The sequence below is a fragment of the Crassostrea angulata genome, chromosome 3, assembly GCF_025612915.1.
Source record: "Crassostrea angulata isolate pt1a10 chromosome 3, ASM2561291v2, whole genome shotgun sequence".
Lineage (NCBI taxonomy): Eukaryota > Metazoa > Mollusca > Bivalvia > Ostreida > Ostreidae > Magallana > Magallana angulata.
The window spans coordinates 34,728,275-34,739,106 of NC_069113.1; positions in this window are offsets into that span (position 1 = coordinate 34,728,275).

A 10,832-nucleotide genomic window follows, 5' to 3' on the forward strand; every position below is an offset into this window, starting at 1 on the left:
TTTCCGAACATTTATGCAATATTTTTCAATTTGTCTTTTAAATTTTATAAATGGCCATTCCAATTTATTATAAACAATGTGTTGTGTTGTACAGTGTATTGTGTCAAACGAAGAACCAGTCTATTAGCTATTCTTAAATGCTTTTACTCAAGTTTCATGCAGGTATGATATTGAAGAAAATAAACATATTTCGCGTTAGCAGGGCCTCTGCAATGTTTGCTACATATGCGCGTACCTACAAAACCAAAATGAAACTCAAAATATAGTAGCTTCTATTCATATTTAGATCTTCCTCGGAATCACTCCATCAATTATCCATAAAAATCTATAATCGTAGATTAAGACTTTTTGCCTATAAACTAAAAAATGCCTGCACCAGAGTAACTGCTTACACCTTTGGTACATGTATTTCAGTAAGTGTTATATGGTGTCCGTAAGCTATAATTGAATTTTACCTGATAAGTTATTGTAAAATTAATTAAAAACCTACTTTCATTTTTGATAAACCAGCTCGAAATAGCAAAACTGAGAGTAAGGTGGCGGACACGCTTTAGCAGATCAAAGTTTATGGGAGTTCGCATTAAAATACATGTACATCCTTGCAATGAAATACATGTAATATTGAACGATTACGTAAACAGTGAAAATATTTATCAGGAACTTACATAGATTATACATATAAGTTAAGATTTGTCAAAATCTGTACTTATAAATTAAGGCATTTTACAAATAAACTAAAAAACTATAGCAACTGCTTAAATAAACCTATGGTATTTCAACACATGTGAGATTATGTCCGTAAGGTATAATTGAATTTTAACTGATAAGTTATAATTGTGAAATCAATCATAAACCTACTTTCAATTTCGATAAACAAAAATGAGAGTAAGGTGGTGGACACGCTTTGGCGGATCCACGTCAGGCGTAGTTTCGATCAAAATATATACTTGTAATGAAATAATTTTGAATAAATACGTAATTAAAGAGTGAATACATTTAATGTGAGCCTATTTAGAAAATACATAGAAGTTAAGATTTGACATAGGTTGAATGAATAAAATGAGTCGATTCGTTTCTTCAGTGGATGATTTTAGTGTTGATACTCATTCGCTTGTGAAGCACGAACTCTGGTGAGAGAGCGGGATAGAACTTTCTAGAACGAAGTAACCAAGAACGCGGATTGCCTAATTAACAAAAGTTTATCATGCATCGCGAGCAAATACCTTGGTTCGGACTTCAATTGATAGAAAAAGTTAATAACTTAAATGGAACAATTAATGCTATTTTAATATTGAACTTTTCAGAACGAGGTGCCAAGAAACGGGCTGACTAACTGGCGAAAAGTGTAGGGCGAGTTAACCATCGGGCAGATACTTTGAATCTGACAACTTTAATTCAAATTATGCTAATAAATATGCATAACCTAGCATGTTTTAATTTCATACATTTTCATACCACGACAGATTGGTAGTAAACTTTGACATTAGTTTTTCTGCGTGGACCCTGAGGTCCTCGCAGAAAATATATAAGCGAGGATAAACCGGATGCTATGGGGAAAATTCAGCCTGCGCATGAGCTAGCCTGGTTCCTGTGCGTAATGGGTAGCTCAGGGAACCAGGCAAGCACACGTTTATCTGAATCGGGATCGGGATTACATGCCATACGCACACGTAAGTTCAAAGGCGCTGTAATTGTAAAGTTGTCGGTAAACCATACAGAAACAAAGTATTCCTTTCAAAGAAATGATCGGCATGTGATATGAAATGTCAGTATTATGAAATAAGTTAATGTTATGCCGAAACTACAACATGCATCAAATAACATATTTGCAATGTTTTGCTGTTTTCCGAATACACATGTAACTTAACTTTCCTTTTATAGTAGGCCAGGCTGGAGTACTTCCCGATTAAAAATTTTAAAGCATTTAAGTATGATTGAATAATTATGTCATTGTATAAAAGTTTAAATCTCAAGAAAAATGCATCAAAATATGAAATTAATTTACACAAAGCTGTCACTGCATAGATAACAAAGTAGTGCAAATTGTAATGTGTGCGCAAATACTGTAAACCTACTATTATTCGCGACGACTTTATTTCGCGAATTACTTCTGATGAATTGGTTCGCTACGACTAATGTTCGCGGCCAAGCCTTCTCCATACCAGTTTTACTATAACAACCATACGACAACGAATGGTTCGCTGGGAGAATTATTCGCGACAAAGAGTCCCTCGCGAACCTCGCGGAAATTTTTCGCAAGCGATTAAAAGTTAGTTCGCCGAATGCCTGATACTATACATGCAAACTTCATTTATTTAATAGATATATCATAATTATCTTAGAAGTATGAACCCTTTAAATTCTAGGATAAAACGTCAGGGCTATACATATACGTAATTACAACGTGCAAATTTGGTGGTAAAAAGTAGGGGGCTAGAGTGGGTGGAATCTCTGATAATCCTAAGGCTTTCACGTTTTCGTTGGAAACACATGCAAATGGTCGACGTATTGTACATGTAGTCATTTTTTAAAGGACAGCAACTTGTTAACATTTATTTTTTTATTTAATGAACAGATTCTACGTGTATATGGATAAATGATGTATGCATGAAACGGGGAAGTTGAATGGGGGTGCCCGCCTCTTAATATTGTTTTACAAAACAGTCTTTTATCAGAAATACTAATTTGGGACAGTAATAGAAATTTTACTAAAATACACTAAATACCAATTTACTGGTTTGAAATGAACACAATAACAAGTTTATTTTTTTCAGTCAGCTGCAACAAACAGAATTAAAGCCACATATACAGACTGTATGTGTATATTACTCATTTCAGTTTAGATTTTTCATCCCTGCTCGATCCTCTAAATATCCAACAATGCATCTTTTTTTAATTTCAATTTTAAAGAATAAGTAAAGGAAAAATCGGACAAAGTATATACAAAAAAAAGAACCAAAAAACATGGTTCAACATATTAAGCATATATCATATTAATGTGTTAAATGTTAATTCCCGCGATTGCGCGAGGTATCATCAAGTGATGAATAAACGAAATAAGGCATTTCGTGTCTTAATCGCGCGATTTTTATTTTGATAGATAGATCTAGAGAAGCGCAACAGCTGGCTATATGAATGGACTAGAACCTAATTTCCAGAAGGAGGTATCCAAGAATTTCAATAATTAACGTAATGGCGAAAAGTCTAGGACGAGTTCATCATGTATCGCGGGCAGATATTCATACCTTGGATGGAACATCTTTGGTTAATACAAAAAAGTTGATAAATAAAATGGAACAATTTGATGCGAAATCTGTTTTGATTGAAAAAAATTATTCTCCACAACGGGGTGCTTAGGAACGCGGTTTGACTAATTTACACCGGCGATGGCGGAAAGTGTAGGGCGAATTAACCATCTGGCAGATTTATACTTAAGATATGATAACATTGGTTTAAAAAATGCTAATTATTATGCATACACTAGTGTTTTTTAATATCATACATTTTTACACAATGACAGATTGATAGCAAACTTTAGACATTGATTTGTATACAAGGAACTGATTGTGTTCTAAGTCTATATGAATAAATTTAGCAGGGAAGTTAAATTGGAGGGGGAAGGTGACCGGGGGAGGTGACCACCCTCCCCGATTATTTTTGCAAATCACTCTTTTATCTGAAAATATCATTTGGGACAGTGATAAAAATAGTAGTAAAATTGTAGTGAAACTATGTGATATGACGTCCTAAATACCCACTCACTGGTTGAAAAAAAAATCATTTTTATCATTTTCCACTCAGCTGATACAAAAAGAGGGCCATGTACTTATATATATATGATTCAGCATTTTAGCATTGTGTCATTAATGTGTAAAGTGTATATTCCCGCGCTTGCGCTTTATATCTTCTAGTAGAGTAAAAGTATGTTAATTATTATTTATTAAGATCAGAACGTTGCTAAGAACGGAAAACTTTTTTTTGTCAGACGTAAGCGACTTGAAAGGGTGTGGTCAGCTCTTGCAAGTGGAGTTCGTACTCAATGCAGCTTTCGTTTCGATCGATCAAAAATAAGCAACGCAAAGTCAGCACCAAAAGTGCAGAAAGACGTCATCAGTGAATGATGTTAAAACTATTAATCATTGAAACATGTACGTAAGTACATTACAGATATCCGATCCTGATGAAAATACATGTATGAGACTAGGGACACTGTATTTTTCAATTTCATTATCGTTAATTTACTTTTACTAGTCTATGTTTTCTTTCCAGTACTCGATTAATACTTAGGCGATCATTGAGGTCTACGAACTTCTTTCGTTTGATTATTACCAAACTCTATTTTTTGAGAGATTGTATCATCATTTCATGGCTGTCTTCCCATTATTTATCGATAGTTCAATGAACTTCCCATAAGGCAAGATTGAATGCTTGTTCTAATCAAAAATTCATTGCAATCTTAAACAGGTGAAAATATGTGAATATATATATTGCGTAATAAAAATTTCAGAAAATGAAATTTTGTATCTTTCTTAGTATATTTGAAAGAGTATTAATAAGGGAATAGGAAATATGCATTTGAGTGTCATTCTTCTATCTTGAAAGAATTACCTGAACAAGTATTAATCAAATGAACTTTGTAGTCAGAAAGATTGAGGGGTAGAAGGACAAGCAGACGGTTTATAGCGACAAAAGCATTGTTGTGATGCACCTGAAGTTCAATAAAAAGGTAAGAAAACTAACTGCTTTACCTTGATTTTTATCATTCTCTAAATGCATTCCTTGTCTCAAATTATCAAATCGACTTGTACAAATGTACATTTCAATCATTATTTGCACTTTTAAAGCATAACTATATTTTTTTTATAAATAGGTACATGTATTTCGTCACGCAAGAGACCGGAAACTGTTTCATTAGTATAGTTAAATTTGTACATTACATGTATAATCATTGTTAAAATGCATGATACCATGACTTACAAAAATGGCCATAATAATACATGCGCATGCAGTCATATTAAAACCCGTGTTGAAAACGACATACCCGAGTTACATTTATGACTGATAAACTACAAGCTATTTTTCACACTTTTTTCTCCTTAAATTTGATCTTTTTGCTTCATCTAGGTCTTCATTATTTTTTTTTCATATAAAAAGTTAAGTCAATCAATAATCTGCTGATTTCCTGTGTACTAACGTGAAATAAATGAAAAATATACTGATGAACAGATAAAGCATTTCAGTTTATTTGGGTCATCAAGTAATTTGTTTTTCTTGTACAAAAGTGTTCCAATGGGAATCATGAATATTCATTATGTAAAGTAGAATTGCATCCCAAATTATCTATCACTGTTATTAAAAATGCCTTCGAGCGGTAACGTAAGTTGTATTGCTGAAGATAATACATGTATTGTTAAAATGTTGGAAAGGCACCTTCAAATAGTGTATATAAACCGGCTTGATTTGTGTATAACATGTACGGCTATATGTATGCAATACCATACATATTCAAAACATTTGAGACCTCTCGATACATGAAGCTTGTTGAGGCCAGCTTAAACCAAATTAGCTTTTTACATTTCGTTCAAACATAATGCTTTGGGTCCAAAAGAAATTATTTTTTATCGTGTTCTTTTCGTTTAAGGACAATCACGGTGACGCATGAACCCCAACTTTGTGATTAATAAGAATATTCCAGAATTCCTACACATTTTATTCCCAAAGTGTGTAGGTTTGCCAATGCTAATCAAAAGCTGCTTAAAAATTTCTCAAAAAAGTCAAATATTTCGATTTGTTTCAGTACATTAAAATTCATTTATCTTTCATCTTTTTTATTTAGATGAAGAATAAAATATGCATCATTTACGTGTTTTTAATCTTAGTAAGGAGGCTTAGTTGTCAATAGTTATACGGTATATCACAGAGTATTAATTTTTTGCGTAGTTTTTCATTCAAAACAAGGATAATTATAGAAAAATAAGGAATGGGTAAACTCTAAAGCCAGTATCCTGGTTACATATTTTTTTTGTAAATGAATTATCCATCTGAGATTTTATCAATATCGATTTTATGTAAAAATTTTATGTACATTTTTTTTTTAATGTAAAAATTGTTTATACTGTCAGGGTTCCTGATGGCATAGTCACCAATTGTCATATTTCATAAATGAACACACACCGGTGTATACGTAAAAAGCAACATGACATTTTTGATTATCTGCTACTGGTAACAGTTTTCATGCCAAACGCGGTTAAACGGGGAGAAAAATTGCAAATCTTGATAACAGTAGGTCTCTGAAGCCACCTAGAAAGGTACATGTATAATTCACTATTTTAAGCCACTAAAGATGAAATTTTTTATCAATGTTATATAATAACAAATACTAGTACATGACAATTGTAGATAACCCTTAAAGTTTATACCTCTACCATAACCTTAAACATTTGCAACATACATTGTATATACATGTATCATAATTATCTGAAAATAAGAAATATGAAAGAATCAAGGTCACCGTGGTAAAATATAAAACAAAAGGATTATTTGATGACGATATGTACAAGTTAATGTATAAATGTTGTACACTCTATCAAAATTGAGAAATAAATGTTTACAGCTAAGTACAATACATATCAATGTTATTGTAATCTCATTTTAGCTAGAAAATTATAAATGTTTGCGAATAAAGTCCAAGGATTGTGAAAATCAGCTTTTATCATCGACAAGAGCAATACCGATGACTACTTTTGGCTTACATTATTGTCTGAGATTGATTTTTTTTATAGCAATGTGATCTATATGTATCATGGGGATATATATCGTTTATTCATGTAGCTCTTAAATTTTATCTCGGGGACTAGTTTGTTTCAGATACTGATTTTGTTGTTGAAATACAAGTTGCTCAGCACCTGAAATGGTAAAAATATGTACGTGATTGAATTTCTGTTATAACTAAATCGACCTTTTGTCTCATGAAATCTCTATAAGAGGAATCCATGGTCGTGGAAATTTTTTAGACTCCATTAATCTTCTTTCGATGAAAAACTCTGAATAAAACATAGGAAAATACCCAAATATAAAAAAATTTAAACATACATTTTAAAGCTTTGTTTATTCTGGTTTTAAATAATAGTTTATCTATACTGCTATTACTATTAAAATACTTAAAAATTACCAATTTGTTTTTATTTTTTCTCAATCAAGCTTCGTTAATAAATAATCAACGAAAATTCCTTTAGAAAATCCGGAATTCATCTCGATTTTTTGGATTTTACAATCTTGCGCATGCGCATTACATTCACGCTAAATTATAGCATGCTCTTTAGTTTATGTTTCTACAATATCACATTTGTATGGATAAACTCAGAAACAATATTACAAATACGTGTAAATTTTCACTGAAAATTTGTCATATTCTGTTAATCAAAGGAAATACGGGAGATAACTCGGTCATTGCATTTCAAATTAAAAATTCCGAAAGTTCCGAACGTCTACGTGGTGTGTAAATTCGAAGCGAGTAAAAACGTTGGTGAAAAAGTGTTGAATTCTTCCAGTCCATGATTCTTAATTAATATGAATTAAATTTTTGGGTGAAAGGTATTAACAGCCTCAAAATGGTTTGTTATAAATAATTTGACTGTCATTTTCAATGCAGCTTTATTGATTTTCTCTAAAATTATTTCGGAGTGATTCTGCAATTTTTTGCTACATAACGAATATATGGGAAGCATTTCAACTGTGGTCAAGGCCTGTTCCGAGACGCGGTTAAATTATTCTAACTACGCAGAGTGTAGGTAAATTAATAGCATTATCGTAGGCTAAAAAGCTCGGTTATGTAAATGTCAACAATACGGTGTGTCGATGTATCTATTTCGTAAATGTCCTTTATCATATGCAATGTCAACCCGTGCACGCACGGGTCAAAGTCCAGTAATAGCTAAACAAATAATGTTTGAAAATGTTATAGTTACTAGACTAGGTGGTTAATTTCTTGACCATCCAGCCCCCACAACAGTCGGTTAAGTGGCTGTCTAGATGCCGATATTTTTATGTATTTTTTAATAATTCGTAATTCATGCTATGTCTAATTACACAAAGTAAAATGTATGTTATTTATGTATACTATAATATATAGAATCGGATCGGAATTGAATCTATACCATAACGTCGTTCGCTATTTATAATTAATGTTGTATATATACTAATCTTTGGAAATTCAGAAATGTTTACCTGACTTTACTCATCTGGAATATCTCATATCGCAAATACACAAAATATTGATATTTGCTTATTGAACATACTTGTCAAACAACATTTATAAGTTAGTGACTTAAGCTAATAAATACCCGAAGGCGAAATTGTAAAAACAATTATAACTGATCAGAGTGAGAGAGGGTAAGTCATAATAATCTATATGTATTCGGTCTGGGTGTGTAATGAGATACATTCTGTAGGTGTCATGTTTTGTAATGGATAAAAAAACATCCTTCTTTTATCTATAATACTAGCATATGTCCACTCGGGCGATCAGATGTACATGTCACAGAGAATCAAGCGATATTTGACTGTTATTGCAAACTCAGGCATAAGTTTTTATAATTATACAGAAATAGCTAAATTAAGAAAAAAAATCCATCACCACACGGTTTCCATACTGTAAGTATCCATGATTTGAAGAAAAAAGTTAATCATAACCACAGTGAACAATAAGGTGAGTAAAAACAATATTCCAACAGGATATCATACTAAGGATAATTATTTTTAAATTAAAAATTAGTTTTTCACAAAACGACATAAAAAGATGAATTCTTTGATAAATCAAAGTACTGAAAAACTGACAGGAGTTGATTTTGTCGATATCAATTTAAATCAACTCCCCAAAAATGGATTTGAACAAAAAAAGTATTTTGTGTTCTAGACCAAGAAGCTTTCAATACTTGTTTAACTTTTAAAAGCATTTGCCTGATCGGGTTTCATTTACAAAGATGCAATATAAAAGTTTTGCAAGGATCTGTGTGGTCACACTAAGGCACACTAGGTTTGAATAGCATAAAAATAATATTGAAACACATGCCGTCGAACTTTAATAAATCTGAGTGGTCAACAAATTAACAATCAGATCTAATTACAATTTCAAGATATAATTTGGTTAGCTATTATGATACAAATTCATCGATATATTTTGCCTTTGAAACATGAGTATTGTCTCATATTTTTATATCGAGCTCATCTCTAAAGATCAATGCAGTCTTAATTAATATAATGACTTTAAAAGCCCCTTAATTCATTGCAAACAATAAGTAAGTTCTACCCCATTGGGTATATGATACGATAACAAAAATAATCCAATTTTATCTCTTTGAATTGTGTCTTTCTTGTAGAGAATATTCGTCTGCAATTTTCAACTTGAAGAAAACAGAAAACACTTGTCTATCTGATATCCTTATTTTCTTACTTCATCTTAAAAGGAGCAAGTTATTCAGCTAATTGTCTACGGATTTTTTCGTTTTCCCCGATTACGACAAAGAGCACACGGCGAGTGTGACCGGTCAACAGAGGATGCTCACTCCTCCATGGCACCTGGTGGCGTCGGAAGCAAATTGAAAGTGGGGAGGGGGGGGGCGGCTAGACTAATCCTCAGAAATCTTGACAAGCAAAAAAAAATAATTCCCAGAATCATGAAAATTCTAATCCGTGGGTGGGGTGGGGTGGGGGGGGGGGGGGGTCAATAAACTTATTACTCCAACTTCTCAAAATGCCCACATCTTTTCAAGGTAAATTTAGGAACAATTATCTTTGCTGCGATAAAAAGTACGGGGGGGGGGGGGGGGGGGCTGAACCCACTATGATGCTATGTGCCTAATGGTTAGGTCTAACTCTGCAAAAAAAAGTGGGGGAAAACGACAGGTATGTTACAGTTACAATAACCAAAACGTTTACATTTGCATCATCTTCTGTAATTTTCATCGATTTTATAAAATACCAAATATTAGGATTAAGGAGTTCTTGTTTACGAGTTTTTATTATATAGTGACTTAAAAAACAACGACCACAATTTTTTTTAAAGGGATGAATCTTTTAATGAGCTAAGAACTTATGATTTGTCGTCTTGTAACAATGCATTCAACATTTAAGTTAATCATTTCATCTTAAATTTACAAAAACTGAATGGTTTTATGAAACAGCTACATTTAACTTTTTACCCAATACATTAAAAAAAAAACATCACTATATAACTCAACAGTTAAGGTTTTATACAAGTTTAACATGTCATATTATAAACTTAATCATAACGACGTCGAAAAATGATATCGGGAGTTTATTTATAAGAATATCATTACAATATATTAAAACATCTAAAGATGAAACATTGATTTGACTTTCTTTCTCAGAACACTAATATTAGCACAGTAAATGATAGGATTTAACATAGAGTTTAACAATGCAAGGCAGGCAGTTGCAAGAATAATTAAGTGACTAACACTGTCCACTAAATTAATTAGCAACATAGGACCGGTCAAACAAATAAGAGCAACAAGAATAATTCCTACGATCTTTGTAGTTTTCTTCATCAACTTTTCCTGGTTTCTAAGAAAAGTTTTGTTTGACTGCGAACTAATGACACTGCTAGGCTCCATGTTTGACGTCGAAATTTCCTGGCCTGTCACTTCCGATTGCTCGTGGTCCCTTGGGAATACACTGTTGAAAGACCGCCGTATGGCAAACAGGGTTTTGATATAAAATATGACCGTCATAGTTACTATACCTATACAACTGGAACAATAGGTTATTCTAAAATACTCGAAATGACTTCCATACAAAATGTAAACGTTACA